Below are 23908 nucleotides of genomic sequence, written 5' to 3' on the forward strand. Positions count from 1 at the left end.
TGTGTGTGTGTGTGTGTGTGTGTGTGTGTGTGTGTGTGTGTGTGTGTTTATGGTGCAGCCATCTGTGAATATCTTCTTGAAACTAGTTAAAGCCTTTTATGAGACCCTAAACTTCTAGTTAAACTAATTTCCCCACTTTCTCCTCCTCCCCCAATGAATTAGAATTTGAGTAAACAAAAGTCAGGCCTGAGGATGGAGAGGGATTCAGTGAGTGTTAAATGATCAGTTTAATAGGAATTGCTGCTTGTCTCTTGGCTTGCAGACATAGCTCTGAAGCCCATATAACACAGTCTTTATGTGGTAGTTAGTTAGAAAAGCATATTGACAAAGAGTAGCAGTCAAATCATAGCAATGACCTTTCCTTCTAGAAGAAGATTTTTTCTGGAGTGATTTGATTACACATGCAGCACATCACCTGCCCACGTTGCCAGCATGCACAAAGCTTTTCCTGATGCCATCGCCCAGGCTGGACCCAAGTTGTCTTTCCTCTAATATACGGTTGGATGCCTCTCTTGTTTTCATACTCTGTTGTCTAATAAAAAGGATAAATGTCCAGCTGGGTTGAGCACACAGAGGGGATTGCTTCCTGAGTACTTGCTGCCCAAGGCTACTTTGGAGGATAAATCTGCCCTGGACCTGGCTGACACCATAATTGGCAATTTTTGCCCCCAAGACAAATAGTATAAAACACCACCTCAATTGGGAATGGGATGGAGAATGAAAGTGCGGCAAGGGCTTACTCCAGCCTGTCATCAGGTAGCTTCCCATTTTAAGTCTTCTTACTAACTCCTGCTAAACTCTGATGTTTCAGCACTACTGAAGGACTGCCAATTTTGATCAAGTTTGACATTCTCTTCTTTTGACACCCTGAGGTAAAGTCCTGTTCATCCCAAATTGATTATGGATCTTTGGGGCTCAACCTGGTACTGATGAGGCGTTGGTATGGGCTTTGAAGCTGAGCCACCAGAAAATGTATTTTTGTGAATAATAGCTTTTAAAATTATAATTATTACACATTGTTCCATAATATAAATATTATTATTAGCTCATCATTATGTGGACTGATGGAAGCTGTAGTGGACATTGAACTACATAGTGTGGTGTAATGGAAAGAGTGCTGGGTTTGTAATTCGAGAACCTGAGTTCCAATGCTGCCCCTGCTTTCCATTACGTAGTTAACTATGGGCAAATCATTTGATCTCTGTGGGCTTTAGTTTCCTTATCTCTTAATCAAGAGGCTAGAACTAGATGGTCTTTAAGGTCCTTTCCATTCTAAATCTTATGATCCCATAATGGTATAGATTTCTCCACAGGTTCCCCACCCTTGGTAGAAGATCACATTTGGGAAATTATTTATCTCTTTAAATGATCACGTGACTTGCTGCTTTTAAAAAAAACCCACATTTTTTAACACTGATGTGGTAGTGATACATAGCTGCAAATCATGAAACACAGTAATGACAGAAAAATCTAAAATGTTAGCCCATTTTAATGTGATAATAGAATCATAAAATGGGGGATGTAAAGAGGCTATACCATATCAACAATTGTGATGTATTCCAGAAGATACATATTAAAAGAAGTTATCAGTGACAGGTATGGTCACTTCAAGCAATATATAAATGCTAGCTGTTAAAATTATCATAAACAGATTGGTTCACATTTGAAGAATGAAGGTTGACAGTGAGAGTACTGTATTGGTATCCCTGAATTGTCAAAAGAAACAGAGGAAAGCCTCCAGCCCCCAGGTTGGGTCTTCTGTGGAGGACTTGCAGAAAGACAAGGTCAAAAATCATTCAGTATGAGAAGACTTGGAAGTAGTATGATCTGCACTGAGGGAGAGAAAAATCACATCAATAAAATCACAGGTATGTCAAGGAGAGGTAGATAGCATTCTAAGGATTATGAAGATCATTACAAATACTATGTATTTGATCCTGACAGCATGTACAAATATTTTTGTTCCAATTTTACAGATCAGAAAACTGAGTTTAATAGTTCAGCATCCAGAAGTGAGGTCTTCTGATTTGTGAACCAGGTAGTAAGGTAGGATTGGGCAACTAGGTGGCACAATGGCTAAAGTACTGGACCTGGAGTCAGGAAGTCTCATCTTGCTGAGTTTAAATCTGGCCTGAGACACTAGCTGTGTGACAAGTAACTGGGCAAGTAACTTAACCCCATTTGCCTCAGTTTCCTCATCTGTAAATGAGCTGGAGAAGGAAATGACAATCACTCCAGAATCTTTGCCAACAAAACCCCAAATGGGGTCACAAAGAATTGGACATCATTGAAAAATGACTGAACAACAACAAATTGAGGCAGGACCAGCTTGAGACAAACTTAATTAATAGCTTTTTTTTTTTAAAACACTTTTATCCCTTTGTACCTAGTTGCTCAACTTTGGCCATTGCAGTTAAAGTGCCCAAAGTTTTCATATGTATGGCTCTTTAAGAGGATTGAGAATCACAGTGTTCTCTAGTCTTTACTTGGTTCCACTTACCCTTATCAAATCTTAATTGTCCCATGTCTGTCTAATTTCTTAACTGTCCTTGGTTTTCTAAGGTGGCCAGAGAGGAATAGACTTATTTGAGTGAGCATGTTAGTGACTAATAACGTGTTGGTATGTCAATCTTCCCACTTCTCCCCCTTTACCCAAGCACTGAGAGTTATTTGAACAGTGAGATGGAAATGAGTGATGGAATTTGCAGGCTGTGGGGCAGGGTTAGTGGGGCTGGTATTTTGGAGCAACAGCACCTTTTATCATGTAAAAGCAGTGTAAAAGCAGCACACTACACTAAGCGTGCTGTATTTGGAGTCAGAGAATCTGGATTCAAATCCCTGCTCTGCTACTTACTGTCTGTGTGACTGTGGGCAAACCATCTCTCTAGTTCTCAATTTCCTCATCTGTAAAATGAAGGGATTGGACTAGATGGTCACTAAGGTTCCTTCTAGCTCTGAAACCTTTTGATCCTGTGACATCAAGTATGTAGCTTTCTATCTCACCTACATGGAAGACTAGTCCTAGCATTGGTTAATGGAGAGATCCAGTTGATAAGCCCACTTGTCCCATATTAAGTGCATAATTGCACACAGAGCTAAAATTTTTTTATTCAAGAAAACATTAATAGGAACACTGTTTTCAAAGACTAGACAACTTCTGAGTTACTTTCAAGTTCTAAGTCAATGTTCCTATGATAGAGTTAAAACAGGACACTGATTAATGAATGGACAGTAGGGTATTGCAAAGGCTGTCCTGAGCCACCTTCTTTTTTCTTTATATACCCTTCACCATTAGTGACTTCATCAGTTCAATTCTACTCCTACATCACTAACTGCCTGGTGGACATCTATAAATAGATATAGCAATAACAACAACATTTATGTAGTAATTTAAGGTTTGCAAAGTTCTTTACACATATTATTTCATTTGGCTTCTCAGATTCAGCATGTTCACAAAATGGAACCAGTGAACTTCCCTTCTAAACTCATCTCTCCTCTAAGTGTCCCCCTTCTAAACTCATCTCTCCTCTAAGTGTCCCTCTTTCTTTTGAGGTAACCACCATCTTTCCCATTACCCAAGTTCACAACTTCCAATTTCTCCTTGATGTTTCTTTATCCCTTACCACCATAACCAACCAGTTGCCAAATCTAATCTATTTCAGGTTCATAACATATCTCATAGATGTCCCCTTCTCTCTACTCACATGGTCACCTTTCTAATTCAGGTCCTCATTATCTCTCACCTGATCTGCTATCAGACTCCTAGTACGTAAACCATCATGTAGTTTATGTGATTCAGGAGTTCTGCTGCACACCACTGTCTTGAGTCACCTCTGGTCCAGCATCAGGAGAAAGACAAGCCATGAGCCAGTCAAGCAGCACTTGTCCTCAACTGTCTGGTTGGCTCTGGGGCTGCTCTTAATGCAAAGTTGATTTTCAACCGAGGTGAAAGAGCACAAATGCTTCTCACATAAGGCAGTATCTTTGTGAAGACAGTCTTTTCATGTATTAAGGAATACAACCCATTAGATAGAAGTCCTAATTTTTTTTTGACATGACTACTCCACAGGACCTTTGTGCCAAAACTAGGATGATACTGAATAATAGCAGACAGGAGAAAAATTAGTTCTATCTTGCTGAAAACCACAGATTAAACCAAAAGTATCTGTCATCCAAACTGCCATTATAAAAGAGGCAGTGACTTACGAGAAAAATGTGTCATTGGCCCAAATTGTTTTTGATGGTGCTGATGGTGATGATGTGTGTGTTTAAGGATAATTATATAGTGAGTTTCCTCTTCTCTAATCTGTTTGTTTACAAAAAATATTGAGCATGCATTACACATCAAGCTAAATAATTCCCCCCATATCTTTGTACTCCAAAATTTGCAGTTAATTAAACTAATTTGTCTGTTTTTGTGGATTGGAAACTCTTACTGTCATCCTTTCCAATCACTACTTATTTAAATTTCATCCTTGGCCAGTTTCATGATAATCTTTATCTGCTCCAGAGGATTTGAAATGAGAGTAATACACTACGATCCCATTTAATTTCTTCCTTAAAGCTGGAAAAAGCCAAGCATCAACTGGCCAGTTAGATAACACAATTCCCCTTGTAGGTTATTTGCTTAAGATAGCTAGGGGCTAATTTAATTCCAGAGTTGCTTATTTACTGGTTCTGTTAGGGATTCCCTGCAGTTAAGGGTGAACTGTAGACCATTTCTAGAGAGGAGCTTTTTGTGAAAATTCTCTCAAGCTGACTCCTTAACTAGGTTTTTCAAACCAAAGAAACTTGCTTCTGCTTTCTGTCATCAAAATTCCCTACTCATTCTAGTTCTGACTAGAAAGCAGTTCCTAATTATTCAGTTATTTTTTCACTCTGTGGAGAAATAGCACCTAAAAAAAGATTTAAAAAGGTAAAACAAATCTTTGTTCATACTTCCAGTTGGTCCTATTGTTAATTTCCCATCTGGAAATAAATGGATTCCTTAAATAATATCCTTTCAAACATGTTAACTGTGCCTACCCTTTCTTTACCTGATAACAGGCTAAGTTATTTAACAAATGGAAGCAGCATACCTTCAGTACAGAGAATATCTCTGAAGATTTAGTCTAAATATCTTGATGGACTGGAATGTGGAAGAAGAGTTAGACTTCTCTTGACTGGTCCAAGAGGAGAGATCTAGAAGCAATGAGTGTTAGTTGAAGAGAGGCAGCTATCAGTTTTATGTAAAGAAAAACCTTCTAACATTTAAGGCTCTCCAAAAATGGAGAGAGCTAGTTCAGGAAGTAGGAAGTTACCTCTCTCTAGAATTTTTCAAGCAAATGTTGGATGAATATTTAAGGTGATATTATAGAGGGGAGGGGATTAATGGTTTGAATGATTTTGAAATGCTCAGTGTCCCCACACATACAGATACTACAATATCTTTAACTGTAATTGAAGTGTACTCTTTAAGAACTACAACTTTGGTACATTCCTTGGAGTAATAACCATTCTTAAAAGCACCAGATTAAAAAAAAAAAAAGGACTAGAGCACATGTGTATAGCACAAAATCCATTACTCAACTGACAGAGAACTAACCAAAGCAGAAGACACCAGCTCAATCCAGCTTCACTATGTCAAGTTCTGAGTTCTGAGTCATCCCAGTATCACAAGTATACACACATGACCACTTTATGCCACAAAAATGAAAGATTATTAAAATTATTACTTTCCCCAAGTAATTTACATGCCTCTATAGGAAAAAACACATGCAAAACATGTAGAAAGCTTGGAGGGGAAAACACCATCTGGAAATATGTGATACAAAAGGAGCACTGAAGCTGAGCGCTGAAGGAAGCCAACGATTCTAAGAGGTGAGGAAGGAGAACATTCCAGGCATGAGAGACAGCCTGAACAAAGCACAGAGATAAAAGAGGGAGTATCATTTATGAGAAACAACAAATGAGCCAGTACACCTGGAGCATAGAGGATGTGTAGAGGACTAATGTTTTGGGGGTTTTTTTTGTTTGGTTGTTTTTGCTTAGGCAATTGGGGTTAAGTGACTTGCCCAAGGTCACACAGCTAGTAAGTGCCAATTGTCTGAGGCTAGATTTGACTCCAAGGCAAGAGCTCTATCCACTGCACCACCTACCTGCCCCTAGAGGAGTAATGTTTTAACAAGACTGGAAAGATAGGTTGGGGCCTACACATTCTGGTGTGAAAATGCAAAATAGAGGCATTTATATTTGATCCTCAAGGGAGCCATTAGACGGTCGTCAGGAGTGCAAAATGCTGCAGAGAACTCAAGGAAGTTGAGTACCAAGGAGACCTCATTGGTCTAACAATTAAGAGATCAATGTTCACTTTGGAATTAACAGTTTTAGTTCAGAAGCCAGATTGCAGGAGGTTTGGAAGAGAGAAAGAAGAGAAGAAAAAGAGGGAATTAATATAAATAGCTTTTCCAAGATATTGCTTGAGAAGGGAGCAGAGATATATGGCTCATTGGGATAATAAGATTTAGTGAGAGTTTTTTAAACATTGGAGTCTTGGGCATCATTAGAAATTATTGAGCAGAAGAATGACATGATCAGACCTGTACTTTAGTCTGTTGTTGCAAAGAACTGTAAATAAAATAGGTATTCATTGATTGGGGAATGGCTATCTAAATTATGGTATTAAGAATATTGTTGGGAGGGAAAGCAGTGACTCTCTTGAGCTCTCTCCCCAAACCCCTCCAAATACCTATAAAAAATGGCTCTAAATAAATTCTAAAGCAGCAGAACCCACAAAAAGACAGAGTGAAAAAAATTTCCAGCCAAAGACAGCCTGGATGGTTGATCAGAAAGGTATATTGCACCGGGTGGGGAGAGGAGCCCAGTGTGGTATGGGTGCGCAGGCCGCAGTGACCCTGGAGCAGGCCTCAGAAGAGGAAACCAGCTGTGGTGGTTTCCAGACTTCTCAACCCCTGAACACCAAAGACAACTTACAAGATCAGTGGGAAAAGTCTGTGAATGCGGTGGGGGAAGGAGCTAGGTCTCAGCTGCAAGCCTTGAGCGCAACCTGGGGCGGAGGCTTTTTCCTGAGCTTCCTGCCCACAGACTGAGGAGGAATCGAGTGGCTGATCAGAGGGGGATTGCAGGGATCTCTTTGCCAGTGCTGAGGCAGGAATCTCTTGCTTTGCCCGTGCTTGGATCTGGGTCACAGTTCTGAGGGGTGATCCTGGGGCGAGGAGAAGCGCTGGTGCAGTGGAGCTTGTTGTGGTGGTGGAGAGGAAGCATCTCGTCCCTTATCATACCACCTTGGAAGAACTGAAAATTTACAGGTCCCTGGAAGTACCTCTGAAAACAGCTGTACAAACCCCAGAAGCTTGGGACAGTACACTCTTCTCATTGGAAGCAGACTTTTACCTTAACAAAGAGTTTAAAACTCAAAGAATTGGCTAGGATCATGAGTAAGCAGCACAAAAAGAGTCAGACTAGATTATCTTACTTTGATGGCAAAGAAGATCAAAACATACAACCAGAAGAAGACAACAAAGCCAACGCTCCTACATCCAAAGCCTCCAAGAAAAATATGAATCAGTCTCAGGCCTTGGAAGAGCTCAAAAGGGATTTTGAGAAGCAAATAAGAGAAGTAGAGGAAAAACTGAAAGTGATGCAAGAAAATCATGAAAAACAAGTCAACAGTTTGCTAAAGGAGACCCCAAAAAATACTGAAGAAAATAACACCTTAAAAAATAGCCTAAGCCAAATGGCAAAAGAGGTCCAAAAAGCCAATGAGGAGAAGAATGCCCTAAAAAGCAAAATTGGCCAAATGGAAAAGGAAGTCCAAAAGCTTACTGAAGAAAATACTTCCTTACTATGCCCAAGGGGCTATAAAAATGTGCATACCCTTTGACCCAGCAATATCACTGGCTATATCCCAAAGACATCACACAAATGGGAAAAGGACCTACACGTACAAAAATATTCACAGCAGCTCTTTTTGTGGTGGCAAAGAATTGGAAATTGAGAGGATGCCTATCAATTGGGGAATGGCTGAGCAAGTTGTGGTATCTGAATGTGATGGAATACTATTGTGCTATAAGAAATGATGAACAGGCTGACTTCAGAAAAACCTGGAAAGACTTGTATGGTCTGATGCTGAGTGAAGTGAGCAGAACCAAGAGAACATTGTACACAATGACAGCCACATTGTGTGATGACTAATATTGATAAACTTAACCCTTCCTGGCAATACAAGGATCTAAGACATCTCCAGAGGCCTTGTGATGGAAAATGCTATCCACACCCAAAGAAAGAACTATGGAAGCCGAATTGTTATTTTTTTTCTCTTCTGCTGAGTTTTGTTTCTTCTTTCTGATGGTTCCTCCTATTGTTTTTAATTTCTACTTACAACATCACTAATGTGAAAATATGTTTAATATGAATGTAAATGTATAGCCTATATCAGATTGTGCGCCATCTTGGGGAGGGTGGTGGGGTGGAAGGGGGAGAAAAATTTTAAACTCAAAAGCACATGGAAGTGATTATTGATAAATCAAAATAAATTAATAAAGAAAACAAAGAAAAAAGAAAAAAAAGAAAATACTTCCTTAAAAATTAGAATAAAGCAATTGGAAGCTAGTGACTTTATGAGAAATCAAGACACTGTAAAACAAATCCAAAAGAATGAAAAATTAGAAAACAATGTGAAATATCTCATTAGAAAAACAACTGACCTGGAAAATAGATCCAGGGGAGAGAATTTAAAAATTATTGGACTATCTGAAAGCCATGATTAAAAAAAAGAGCCTATACATCATCTTTCAAGAAATTATCAAGCAAAACTGTCCTGATATTTTAGAACCAGAGGGCAAAATAGAAATGGAAAGAATCCACCAATCTCCTCCTGAAAGAGATCCCCAAAGGAAAACTCCTAGGAATATTGTAGCCAAATTCCAGAGTTCCCAGGTCAAGAAGAAAATATTACAAGCAGCCAGAAAGAAACAATTCAAGTATTGTGGAAACACAATCAGGATAACACAAGATTTAGCTGCTTCTACGTTAAGGGACTGCAGGGCATGGAATATAATATTCCGGAGAGCAAAGGAGATAGGATTAGAACCAAGAATCACCTACCCAGCAAAACTGAGTATAATCCTACAGGGGAAAAAAATGGTCATTCAGTGAAATAGAGGACTTTCAAGAATTCCTGATGAAAAGACCAGAGTTGAATAGAAAATCTGATTTTCAAATACAAGACTCAAGTGGAACATAAAGAGGTAAACAGGAAAGAAAAAATCATAAGAGACTTATTAAGGTTGAACTGTTTACATTCCTGCATGGAAAGATGATATTTGTAACTCATGAGACCTTTGTTAGTATTAGGGTAGTTGGAGGGGGAAAAAATTATATGTGCATATATAAATATATAGATAGATAGATAGATAGAGATAGAGGGCACAGGGTGAGTTGAAAATGAAGAGGTCATATCTGGAGAATAAAATTAAGGGGTGAGAGAGGAATATACTAGGAGAAGGAGAAAGGGAGAGGTAGAACAGGGTAAATTATCCCACAAAAAAAAAAACAAAACAGAAAAGAAAAGGCTTTTACAGTGTAGGGGAAACGGAGGAAGGTGAGAGGGAATGAGTGAATCTTATTCTCATAGGATTTGACTTAAGGAGGGAATAACATACACACTCAATTGGTTGTGGAAATCTGTCTTACCCTACAGGAAAATAGGGAGGGAAGAGGACAAGAGAGTAGGGGAATGATAGAGAGGAGAGTAGATTGGGAAAGGGAGTAATCAGAAGCAAATACTTCTGAGGAGGGACAGGGTCAAAAGAAAGAATAGAATAAATGGTTGGGCAGGATAGGACTAAGGAAAATAGAGTTAGTTTTTCACAGCATGTATACTATGGAAGTGTTTTGCATAACTGCACATATACAACCTATATTGAGTTGCTTGCCTTATCAATGAGGGTGGGTGGGGAGGGAGGAAGGGGGAAAATTTGGAACCCAAAATTTTAAAAACACATGTTTAAAAAAATGTTTTCACACGTACCTGGGAAATAAGAAATACAGGAAATGGGGTATAGAAATCCATCCTGCCCTACAGGAAAATTGAAGGGGAAGGGGATAAGAGAAGGTGGAGAGAGATAGAAAGGAAGGCAGACTAGGGGAAGGGGTATTTAGAATGCATGCCATCTTGGGGTGGGGGAGGGGCAAGATGGGGTGAAAATTTGGAAATCAAAATCTTGTGGAAGTAAATGTTGAAAACAAAAAAATAAATAAAAATTACCATAAAAAAAAGAATACTGTTGTGCCATAAGAAATGATGAATGTGCTAGGTGCAGAGAAACATGGGAAGACATACAAACTGATGCAGTAAAACGAACAGTACTCAAATAATTTATGTGAAGACAACAACAATAGGAATAATTTTAAAAAACCTCTGAATTCTGATTAAAGCAATGAATAATAGTGGTTTCCTAAGACTGGTAATGAAATATACCTGCCTATTCTTGACTGATTGGTGACAACCTAGAGATACAGAATGTGACAAGCATTCTCAGACTTAGTGTGTTGATTTGTTTTGCTGGACCATCCATATTATAAGAGAGGGCTGGGTGGTGGGAATGGGGGCTGCAGTGGTGAAGAAGAAGGAAGGTCAGGTGCATAGTGATATCTAAACAAAAAAGAGCATAAATAAAACATTTTTAATGTATGGAAGAAACCAAAAGAGGTGTAGTGGGGAGCACAATGAAATAAAGCAATTTTGTCACTGTTTAAAAAATTAATATGTGCAGAGTGTCCCAAAAGTCTTAGTGAAATTTTAAGCTAGTAAAGCTTAGTTTTAAAGCTAAAGAGATTGATTTCAAGAAGTATCAACACAAGATCTTCCAAAAGCTCAGTGCAGTTTTCAACTTTAATACCTTAAAACTGCACTAAGATTTTTGGGACACCCTGTATTGCTAATTTCTTAAAAATCAAACTGTACATAACAGGTTCACAGTCTCTTATGCAATCCTCCTTCTTGTTCTTTGTGTATTAAAATGTTTGAGTTTGTTGATTAAATTTGCAATAAATTTTTTTTAAGAAAATCACTTTGACAGTTATATGGAGAATAGTTTGGAGAAGGAGGCAAGGAGACCAGTTAGAGGGTGAGAGGTGGTAGGAGCCTGAACTAGTATGGGGGTAGAGAGAATGGGAGAGATACTGGAGAGGCAGTGGAGGTAGAAGTGGCAAAATTTGGCAACTGATTGGATATGAGGAGTGAGTCACTGAGGACTGTAAGTGTGGCCTTACCAGAAATAAGGAATTTTGGGAAACAGTTGGTTTAAGTGCAGAGATAATGAGTTCTGATGTATATACATTGAGTTTGAGATCCTGTGGGAATTAAATAAACAATAATTTGAACATAACAATATTTGAAATAAACAATAGGCAGATGGTGACAAAGGACTGGAGTTCAGGAGAGAGACAAGGGCCAGGTAGATAGTTCAGGGATCTACGTTTTTCTGTGTTTTTATTTTTAAGTTGTGTCTTTGGTATGGAACAAATAGGGGGATTTAATTTTCTTGTTCATTCTGTTTCATTTTATTAGATTGGTTAATCCATTCACATTTAAGTTTATGATAGTTAGGTCTGTGTTTTCCTCCATTTATTTCTTTTGTGCTGATTTTCATCTCTACCTCCTTTAAGTCAGCACTTTGTCAGTGCTATTAGTTTTAGTTTTGCTTACACTAATTTGATGCTAGTCTATTCCCACAGGCTCTCCCTCTGTTGAGTTACCTGCCCTATCTCAAGTTCATTGAATTTCTGGCTTTTTATTTATTCATTTTCTTCCTCTTGATTCTTCCTTTTTCCCACCCAGATAGGTATATGATTCAGTCTTTTCCTGCCCCATCTCCATCCTCTTAGCATAAGTAACTTTTTGTTTGTGGTGCTTTTTCCAAGACATTTTCAATTACTTTATTCTCTTCTCCATTTCTATCCTCTTCTAGTCTATTCTGACTTATTTTCTCCCATACATTTATGTCCCTCATGAGGCATTTGGTACTCCTTCTGGAGTGCCAAAATTGAGGCCCTTCCTCTATCTCATTTCAGTATTAGCCCCTTTGTAGATACCACCCTATGTCCTTCCGTCTGTGTGTGTGTGTGTGTGTACGTGTGTATGCTTAGTTTTGGTTTTGCAGGACCTTCTGTTGGATCTCATTGCTTAGAAATATCAATTCATGAAGGAAACAGTGATGTGTGGCATGAGTCACTCTATGTCTCAAGTCAGAAAGCCCAGTTCTGGGCTTTACCATGACTACTCACTACTCCTATAGCCAGTAATCCTATCTCTAGATCTATATTCCTCCTCTTACCATCCTCAGTACCCTTGGGGAATGTATATTCTCTCCTGAAATGAGGTGCATTCTTGGCAAACACAACTGTTATTCAGAAAAGGTAGTCTTGCATTCAAATGAAACTAATTATAAGGCTCCTGTTTCTCATCTTTGACATACACTTCACCATGCCATGGGAATGTTATTTAATTGCACCCTTCAATTCCCCTTTATAGAGTGAGACCCACTTTCCATTCCTCCATCCCATTTTCTCTCTTCTGAGCTCCCATGCTTGATCAAAAATTGAGGAAATCACTGCCCCTTTTCACCTTTCAGGTGAGTAAAGGTCTATCTCCAGCACCCCACTATACTTTGCCTTCCTTTCTCTTGGTCAAGTGACTTCCCATAGCTATCTGCACTGCCCCACAAAGGTTTTGAGTCACTTATAGGAGAATATGAAATTTAACCCACATAATATTCTGTGGATTATATGATTATATGATATTATATATTAAATAATGTTATAATTCTATATTGTTGTATTATAACATAATTATTATATAATATTATGTGATTATATGATTATCAATTTAAAAGGACAACTAGGTGACTCATTGGATAGAGCACTGGGCTTGGAATCAGGAATACTCATCATCATGAGTTCAAATCCAACCTCAGACACTTACTAGCTATGAGATCCTGGGCAAGTCACTTAACCCTGTTTACCTCATTTCCTCATCTGTAAAATGAGCTGGAGAAGGAAATAGAAAATCATTATCTTTGCCAAGAAAACCCCAAATGAGGTCACAAAGAGTCAGACAGAGCAGAAAAATAACTGCACAACATCGATTTAAAGCAAGAAGGGACCTTGAAAGTCATCTAATCTTCTTTCAGATGAGGAACTTTTGAAGCCTGGGTGGTTAAACAGCTTGCTTCAGAACTGGATTAGAGCCTTGATCCTCAGACTCCAAACCCAGCATTCTTTCCGCTGTTATCACTCTGCCTTGGTTATTTTTTCTTTCTACTAACTTTAAGATTTCCTTAAATCTTTAGCCTCCAAGGTACTTTTTGTCTCTTAATGCTCACTCTTTCTTCATGGCCACTTCAATTCACTTTCTTCAAATTAAAAAAAAAAAAGCCTGGACACATGAGAAAATTGATTTCATTGCTTAATCTTCTCTTGATAACTATACTTATCTGTTTTGTGCCCCTCTTGTTTGGAATTTTGCAAGACTAATGTGCCACTCACTTCTGGGTTGTTTTATAGTTTTTGTTTTTCCTATTTTTGCAGAAATGCCTCAAATACTTCTTTTTTGTTGGCCGTCCACCTTTTTTCATTGATAATAAGGCTCAGCTTTGCAGATTATGTTCTTTTAGGTTGCATCTTGTGCTGCTTTGCTTTTAAGAATATCTCATTATTCTTTTTCTCTCATTTCTCTTGATTGTAGAGAAATCCTCTGTTATTCTAACTGAGATTCTTTCAGAGCTAAAGATCTTTCTGTCACCTCTTCGGCTCTTCCCCATTCTGCTGCGCAGGTGGTCCTTTTCTCCTGCATGAATCCCTACTAAGTGTCCTAAGGCTCCTTGAGTAGAGGGAAATAGGGACAGGTCATGTCGGGTAGAAGCTCTAATTTTCTCTGTCCCAACTAAACTCTGTGGGGATAGCTGAATTTCCAACTTCCAGTCCCTTAGGCACAGAAATCCCTTCCCTTCCAGCTGATTCAATGCTACCATATTCTCCTCCTCCCTTTCTTCCCCCCTTCAAGATGCCCAATTGTTGTACCCTTTTGTCTTCATGTGACTGGGTAGAATCAATATTTTTTTGCCTCTCAGTGTTACCCACTTTCAACCAGTCCCCGACCTTTACCTGCCCTCAAGGTTTGCCCTGAGTCCAGTGCTCTGAGGGTGCCTGTCTTCTCGGTAGCAGATCCAGGCTTTCTCTTCATTTAACTGCACACACCTCAGCTTCTTGAGCAACAATTCTATTCTTAATTCTAATCTAAGGAGTCTTTGTGGAGGAGGCAGTTGAGGAAAGAAAGTAAATAAAGGTACCCAGAATACCAGCAAGAATCATGTATGGAACAGACAATTATTATCCTACACAAAAGGGTACGCTGAGCAATGAAGAATCCTAGAATGATCTTCACAACAGGGCTGCCCTTAGCTGTTCTACATTTACCCCAACACCAAGTCCAGCCCAATCAACGCTAAGTGGGCTCTTTCCTTGTGGTAATTTCTGTCTCTCTGTGAGCTACTCTTTCCCTTTCACCCAGTCTGTCCCTGATCCTATTGCCATCACATCTCTTTGGTAGTCAGTCAACAAACATTAATTATACACCTACAATGTGCCAGGCACTGTGCTTAGTGCAAAGAAAGAAAGAAAGGCAACAAACAGTCCTTGTACTCAATGAACTCACAGTCTAATGGGAGAGATAACATGTACAACCATGTATAGAAAAGCTATATAGAGGATAAATTGGAGGTGATCAAGAGGGAAGGCACTAGCATGAAGGGGATCAGGTAAGGCAGACATGAAGGGGGAGGGAATTTCAGGCCTGGGGGACAGGCTGTGAAAATATCTAGAGTTAGAAGATGTAGTATCTTTGCAAGGGAAATCAAGGAGGCCAGTGTCACTGGATTTCAGAGTATTAGGAGGGAGGAGAGGAGGTTAAGATGTAAGAAGACTGAAAGTAGGAACGAGCCAGATTATGAGAGACTTTGAATGCCAAAGGGCAGCTAGGTGGTGCAGTGGTTAGAGTGCTGTGCCTGGAGTCAGGAAGACTCCTCTTCCTGAGTTTAAATTGGGCCTCAGACACTTACTAGCTGTGTGACCTTGGGCAAGTCATTTAACTGTGTTTGCCTCAGTTTTCTCATCTCTAAAATGAGATACAGAAGGAAATGGCAAACCACTCCAGAATATTTGCCAAGACAACCCCAAATGGAATCACAAAGAGTTGGACACAATTAAAAATGACTGAACAATTGAATGCCAAACAGGATTTTTTATTTGGTCCTGGAGGTGACAGAGAGCCACTGGAGTTTATTGAACAGAGATGTAATGTGGTCAAATCCACACTTCAGGAAGATTAATTTGGCAGCTGAGTGAAAAACAGACAGGAGAGGGAAGAGACCTGAGGCAGGAAGACCAACCATCAGGCTATCGTAACAGTCCTGGCATGAAATGATGGGAGTGTGGTATCATAGTCCACAGCTTTGTTGCTCTTGTGCCTGGGAATAGGGTTAATGCCAGTTGCCTTTTGATCTCTTACAAAATCCTATACTGAAGGAAAGAAGACAAACAGGAGTCACTCCCCCATATACACACAGGCTTGCCAAGGAGGCCATGTGCCCATGGCACAATAAGGGTGTGATGGAGAGAATGGAATCCACACCACTCCTCCTCCTTCTTCCACCTTGAGGCCAGACAAAAGAAGAGACCTTAGTGGTAGGGATGGCTCCTTTAATATAACCTCAGAAGCCTGATACATCAGGGGCTGACTATCATGCATCCTCAAGAAGGGGGCCATATAGAAAACAACTACTCTGCTATCATGCTGATCATGTGGCCTATTCTTTTTTTCTTTCTAAATAGTATTATATTTTTCCAATAACATGTAAAGACAATTTTTAACATTCATTTTTCTTAAATTTCAAGTTCCAAATTTTCTCCCTCCTCCCTAAGCTGGCAAGCAATTTGATATAGATTATATATATATATATATATATATATATATATATATATATATATATATATAAATGTAAGACATACTTCCATCTTAGTCATGTTGTGAAAGAAGAAGCAACAAAAGGAAAAAAAATAAAGTGAAAATAGTATGTTTCTATCTGCATTCAAACTCCATCAGTTCTTTCTCTGAATGTGGATAGCATTTTCTGTCATGAGTCTTTTGGAATTGTCTTGTATCATTGTATTGCTGAGACTAGTTGATCATCATACAATGTTGCTGTGACTGTGTACAATGTTCTCCTGGTTCTGCTGGCTTCGCTTTGTATCAGTTCATGTAAGTCTTTCCAGGTTTTTCTGAAATCCACCTGCTTGCCGTTTCTTATAGCATAATAATATTCCATCACATTCATATACCACAGCTTGTTCAGTCCTTCCTCAATTGATGGTCATCTCCTCAGTTTCCAATTCTTTGCCCATATGGTGGCCTATTCTTAATTTTAGAGTTACGTGATCCATGACAGTCCCCATTCATTACCATGCTGCAATGGTTAGATAATTTTGAGTACTAGGGGGGAAATAGCACTTGAATTGGGAAGAAAAGAAGAGACTAAAGGGGTGGCATGGGGGAATATAACCCAACCTAAGCAACTCCCCCTTATCTCCATGGGGCTTAGAGTTAAGAACACTTGGATTCTAAACCTGCCTCAGATGAGTAGTAGCTTTGTAACCCTGGGCAAATTGCTTAACTTTTGTGATCTTCAGTTTTCTTATTTGTAAAATGAGGGGGTTGAATTTTATAGCTTTTAAGATCCCTTCTATTTCTAAATTATAGGATCTATGAGTGTATCCTAGACATAGGAGACAGCCACTACAAAAACAAAGAGAACTGAGATAGTCACATGAGTAGAACAGTGTCAATATAATTGGGTTGCTAAGTATAAAGATGGGTTGTTGTTCAGTCATGTCCTGCTCTTCCTGACCCCATTTGGGGTTTTCCTGGCAGAGATACTGGAGTGGTTTACCATTTCCTTCTCCAGCTCATTTTACAGATGAGGAAACAGAGACCAACAGGGTTGGTTAAGTGACTTGCCCAGGGTCACACTGCTACTAGGTGTCTGAGGTATCTGAGGCAAGATTTGAACTCAGGAAGATGAGTCTTTCTGACTCTAGACCCAGCAATCTATCCATTGTGCCACCTACCTGTCCAATAAAGAGGGGAGTAAAGTATAAAAAGTCCGTAAAGGGTCAGGTTGTACAGAGCTTTGTAAACTAGATGAGAGTTTATATTTGATCCTAGAGGTAAAAGGAAGTCACTGGAGTTTGTTGAAGGAAGGGGTGGTGGTGAGAAGTGGGATGACTTGATTGGACATGCACTTTAAGAGTATCAGTTTGGCAGCTATGTGGTATATAGTTTGGCATAGGGGAAAGGCTTTAGGCAGGGAGACTGAATAGGAGGTTATTTCAGAGTTCCTAAGGAGAACTGCCCCAGTTTGAAATGTCTCTGTTTGAAATACCCAATAAACAGCTGGTGATGTAGAACCAGAGAGAGGCTAGATGGATCTGGGAATTATCAGCAATAGAAAAACAATCATTGAACCCATGGGAGCTGAGGGGGTCACCAAGAGAAAGTGTAGGGGGAAAAGAGAAAAGGACCTAAGACACAACCTTCAGGTACACCCACAATTAGTGTGCATGAAATGGATGATTAATTATCGAAGGAAACTGAGAAAGAGCAGTGAGATAGGTAGAAGGAGAACCATAAAAAAACAGTGTCCAAAAAGCAATGGAGACAGTATCCAGGAGGAGTGGGTGGTCAATAAAGTCAAGTGCAACAGAGAGGTCAAGGTGAAAGCTGAAAAAAAAGTATCAGACTGGGAGACAGGAGATCGTTGGTACCTTTGAAGAGGGTAATTTCAGTTTAATGAAGAGGTTGGAAGCCAAATTGTTGATGGTGAATTAGAGAGGAAAGGAAGTGGAGACTAAGTATAGATGGCCTTTTTCTAGAAGTATAGTTGCATAAGACAATGAAATATCCCTAATAGGGCAGAATATTTAAAAACATATACGGGGCAGCTAGGTGGTGCACTAGATAGAGCACCAGTCTTGCAGTCAGGAGGACCTGAGTTCAAATTTGGCATCAGACATTTAGTAGCTGTGTAACCGTGGTCAAGTCATTTAACCCCTATCACCTCAAATGAACAAATGAGTAGATAAGTAAGTAAATGAAGCATTTGTCCTCTAATATCTTGCTTGATTGCACTTTGGCAGCGATTAGGAAGGAGACACAGAATGAAATCTCTGGGGTAGGGTGGGCTTCTACAAGTTTGCCCAAGACCAGGCCTACATGGGAGCCTTGAGGCTGAAAGAAAGCCTATTCTGGAAACAAGCAATCGCTGTAGGCTTGTGTGCAGATGAGTGACACTGATGTATGATGTTTAAAGGAATCTTCATTTGGTCTACAGGATAGATTGGAAGAGAGAGAGCTGGCTAGAGAAGCTAGCCAGATGATGATGACAGCCTAGGTTAGGGTCATGGCGGGGGAATTCAGAGAAGAAGCCACCTAGGAGAGAATTTTGTTGGAAAAAAAAAAAACAGAACAGGTCTTGACAATTGATTCAGGTGGAAAGGGAGAGTAGATTAACAATGATGATAAGTTGTGAAATGTTTATAAAATATGACTTGCAAAGTGTTGGAAGCCTGTCCTGTCTTCCCTGTTGTTGAGGAAAATAACTCAGAAAAATGGCTGTCCTTCCTTCTGAGGCTCTCCCAGAGCCTCTGCTGCTTTCCTGTGGACACACAAGTTGTGGCACTGTCAAAGACTCTTTGTGACCTCAGTGAAGGGAGGGAAGGGAGTGAGAAGTACAGGTGAGAACACCTTTACTGTCACAGCAGCCAAGTGGTAATTTACTGCCCCTCAATGCTGTAGCCTCAGCCATAGTGCTTTGTTAGCCACATAAACTTCCTACTGGCATTCCCATACCACATTGAAGGGATTCTAGCTATCCATTCTGGGAAGGCCAATGTATCTTTGCCCAGCTAGCAGGAGGAGTAAAAGCCACGAAAAATCGACTGATGATGATGGAGAAATGAAACTGCATCCTCCTCTGAAATTCAACTTTCACTGCTCTGGGTCACACACGCACAAATAAGAATAGTGTGGCACTTTGTAGTTCAGGTTGATTGACTATCAGGAGGGAGCTCGCCAACATCAAGGGAGGCAGTGGGAATCGTTACAGTGGGTTCTAACCAAGAGAAGGATTTTATAGTAGACATACTTCCTTTTTGGTAACCTGTGTACAATTTTCCCTTCCTTGCTTTTGTGATTGCCTTCTTCCCTTTCTCTTTTCCTCTTTATTTCTTTGTCTATTCCTCCTCTTTCTTCCCCTCTATTTCTCCTTTTTTTCTGCATCCAATCCTCTCTCCTTTCCTTTTTTTATTTCCTTCCTTCTTTTTCTTCCTTTCTTCCTTCCTTCTTCTCCCTCTGTCCTTTTCTTTTTCCCTTTCTCCACCTTTCTTTCTCTTCATTCTTTTCTTCCTCTTTATCTCTTTCTCTCTTTTTTCTTTTTACATGCCTTCTTTCCTTCTGTTCTCACGCCTTCCCCTTTCACTGCCTTCCTTTTTTCTTCCTTCCTCTTCTTCCTCTCTTTCATTCTTGTTTTTGAAAATTATTATTTTTTTATTGCTATTCTATCTTAATGTATCACAGCTCAAAAGCTCCCTTTCTGGAGTACTACACAGGAAACTTGTTCATCTGTAATTTTGGTAAACTATGATCTAATTAAACAATTTAGATTGAATGTGCTAATGCAGAAGATCATTTGAAAAAAGAATAATTGCAAAGGGACTTCTAGAGGATAATTACAAATGGGAAATGTTGAATCTGAATAAAATTCCTATTTCTTTAATTACTGGAAATACCATTTTAGCCAGAGATTGAGAATATCTTTATTTAAGCATTGTGAACCACAAGTGTCTATTCACGCACTGGAGAAAATATGATCTTGATTTAGCTAGCTTGCAAATCCAAGAGACTCTGAACCTCCAAAACAACACCCAAGTCAGTTCCCTTAAACCTGATCTGGGGCAAGTCTAGAACTCAGAATTCTGGGCAAATAGGCTGACTCAGGCTGGGTCCTCCCTGATCACTGGGCTACTTTTACCCAGTAGATTAGCCAAATTCTTAGGATGACGGCACCTAAGCCAGGCTTCTAGAGGCAAGCCTTTTGAGTGCTGAACGTATTTCTTCTAATATTTCTAGAAATATGCTAGAGAAGGTGAGATTAATAGCAGAAAAGGTGTCCTTTCCATCTCTGTTGGAACTTTACCCAAATGGCCTGTAGGGTAGTTTGATTTTAGTCTCACATGCAAAATTAAGGATTAGCTGAAGAAACCGGAGAAGATATTTAGCCTAAAGAAGACAAAGAGAGGGCATGACAACTAAATATTTTAGGATTTTAAATATCATAGTAGTAAAAAAGAATAAATGTGTTCTGCTTAGCTCCAGAAGGCAGTGGGTAGACACCACAGAAGCAGATTTAGGCTCCATACAAGAATAATCTAAAAATTCAAACAGTATAAAATTGGAATCAATTTCCTCAGCAGGTAGTGGGTTGTATAAGGGATTCCTGCTCAGGTATGAGATGGACCAAATAATTTCTAAAGTTCCTTTCAACTCTGATCTTCTGTGATTCTGGGGTGCTATGTAATTAAATGCCTATTCCATACTTTTCCTTTGCCTGATTAAATTTTCTACCACTATTCATAGCCATACTCCAGAGGAGACTGTCCACCCTTGGGACCAGGGATGTAATTCTAGATTGGAGGAAAGGGTCATACGTTGGAGAGTGGCTACCTGTGGTCTTCAAACTAGTAAACTTTCTCCTCATAGAACCTGGTTACAAGTCAATTTATAAAATATCTGTGGTTTTGTCAGCTTATGAACTCCTAGTACTGAAAATATTTCCACTGAAGTATGTTGCAGCTCATCTATAACTTGGTAAATGTCATAGGATCCTAGTTTCAGAGCTGGACAGAAATTTAGTAGTCTCCTATTCTAGGTCTCTTATTTTACATGAGGAAACTGAGGCTAGAGAGATTAAGTGGCTTGTCTGGGGTCACACAGTTATCATCAGAGGCAAAATATGAATACAGGTCTTCCTGACTCAAAACCCATAACTGTGTCCATTATGCACTCTGCTTTATACCACAGAAACAGGAGGGGGCAACAGTGAGTCAGAGGGAAACACTGGATTCATAATTAGGAGACTGGATTTTGGCCGCAGCCCTGCCGCTTATTGGATTTCTGGCCTTGGATAACTCATTTCTCTCTGGCCTTTAATTTCTCTGTCTGCAAAATGGGGCTAACATGCTTTTTAGTCCTTTTCCAGCAAAATCACAAGAAAGAAGGGAATTAAAACTTAGGTAATTTCAAGATAGAACATAAACTCTACATTGAAGAAATTGCTTCACTTTTGTCTTTATATCTTCAGTGCAAAACACAGTGACTGACACATAATAGGTACTTATATATGTTTGTTTATTGATGGATGGATGGGTGGGTAGATGGATGAATGACCATGAGAAGAGCTGAAAAAATACAGCTCCCTTTGTGGAGGTGGGAGACTATGGGTATGGAATATTACATATACGGTCAGACTTGGTTGCCATGTTAGTTCTGTGGGGTTTTTTTGCTTGTTTGGAGGCAATAGAGGTTAAATGACTTGCTCAGGGTCACACAGTTAGTAAGTTTCTCAGGCTGTATTTGAACTTAGGTCCTCCTGACTCCAAGGCTGGTGCTCTATCCAGTGTGCCAACTAGCTGCCCCATATGTTAGTTTTGATGATCTCCCTTCCACACACACCCCCTTTAAAACCCTTCTTACATGGGCTGGCTCACTTGAGGGACAGGGAAAACATAAGAGCAGAAATAACAGTGATATATAAACAAAATATATCCATAAAAATAAAATATGTAAAAGATAAACAGTCTAGTTTTAGAGTTTAAATTTCTCCTTTTCAGTCTCCAGATAGGTTTTCATGAAGGCCCTGAAAATGGTGGCTTTGGCTTCATGGGGATTTTGATCAAAGTGTCCATCTATTTCAGTTCAAGGCACCTCATCATCCGGGCTTTCGGTTCACATTTGGTGTCACTTATACTACTTACTGAAACTAACACTACAGGAGGGAAAAGGCCCAACTTAGCAGCTTCCTTCAGTTTCATTTCATCAGGTGACCCAAAGGGACTTAGTTTGGAAAAAAACTACCTGCGGAGACAGAGCTCTCCATTATTGTTTAAGGCACACACAGGATTTGTGCAGGAAGACTATTCTATAGACCCAGGGATCCATAAATGGAAGTTAGAGATGAGCTGGTGATCTATACTGAGGCAATATAGTTCAGGGAGCTTGCTCTGGCCCTGGACTAAGGAGATCTGGGATTGAACCCAGCTCTGCTGCCATGGACAAGTTGCTCAATGTCAGTTTCCCTGTAAGTGAGGATAGAAAAATGTACTTCATAGGGTTGATATGAGGAAAACACTTTGTAAACTTTTTAAACTCCAGGGAAGGAAGTGATTATTATACAAATTGGGTTTATAAAATTGATTTTTTAAAACAAAAGTACAGAACTTAAGTATGTGCTAAATGAGCAGAGGCATAACTAGGAATTCTTTCACTTGGGGAAAAACAGTAGAAAGGATGGAGCCACTGAGTATTTACTGTTCTTCCCCCATTCCCCACTCCCCCAGATTTGGGATGGGAAGAGGAAGGCAATACCAAGAGAGGAGAACCACAAGGATGAAGGTCTTGAGGTGGTTTCTCTCAGGGCACTTTTGCCAGCAGTGGGATGGCAGAAGACTGGCAAGGGATAGGGAGAGTGGCCATTTCAGTGAGAAAGAGCACCCTCCTTGAGTGAAAACATCCCCACGGGAGAAAGAGGGGGAAAGCCCCCTGCATTCAGTGCCCTAGGGTAAATTCCCATTTACTTCACTACTTAACAGTTGTAGCTCCTCAAAAGAGTGCTGTCCCCTCTAAAGTCATTGCCTTGCCAGGTTCCATACTTATTCTAAAGGTGATAGCCTCAAACTAACTGTGTGAACTTGGCCTTCTTTTTGGGCCTCTATTTCCTTATCTGTAGTATGAGGAGACAGGATGAGATGATCCCTAAGAGTCATCCAGGTTGGTGATTTTCTATCTGCTTTTCCCTCTTTTGGAACTGTCGTATTCTCTTCCCCTTTTCTTAGTTCAAATAAAAAATAACTCATAATTAGCTTCTACTTAGTATACATATTATAAGATATTATATATACAGAGTATTCATATCCTTCAAAAGAGTTGTTGTTCAGTCGTGTCTGACTCTTAGTGACCCCATATGAGTTTCCCTTGGCAAAGATACTGGAGTAGTTTTCCATTTCCTTCTCTAGCTCATTTTACACATGAGAAACTGAGGCAAACAGGGTTAGGTGACTTACCTAGGGTCATGCAGCTAGTAAGTGTCTGAAGCCAGATTGAACTCAGAAGATGAATTTTCCTGACTTCAGGCCCAGAACTCTAACCACTGCACCACCTAGCTGCCCGTCAAATGAGTTACCAAGGTTGTTTCTCAGCCTTGGAGTCAGTAGATCTCAATTCAAGTCCTTGCTCTGACAGTGAGAAGTTATAAAACTGGGCAAATCACCATGTCACTATCCCCCATGAGTCTCAATTTTATCATTTGTAAAATGGGGATATTAATAGTTGTGCTACCTACCTTATTAGATTGTTATGAGGAAAGCTCTCTATCATTTAGAAAAAAGCTACCGAGGTGTGAGTTATTATTTATTCCATTTCAAACCCCTGCAATGCCAGGCTTAACTCCCATTTTCCAACACAATAAAAAAAAACTGTGTTTTGTGTAAAATCTTTTCTCCATCCATTCATTGGAATTTT

The sequence above is a fragment of the Vombatus ursinus genome, unplaced genomic scaffold, assembly GCF_900497805.2.
Source record: "Vombatus ursinus unplaced genomic scaffold, bare-nosed wombat genome assembly UNPS02014770.1, whole genome shotgun sequence".
Classification (NCBI taxonomy): domain Eukaryota; kingdom Metazoa; phylum Chordata; class Mammalia; order Diprotodontia; family Vombatidae; genus Vombatus; species Vombatus ursinus.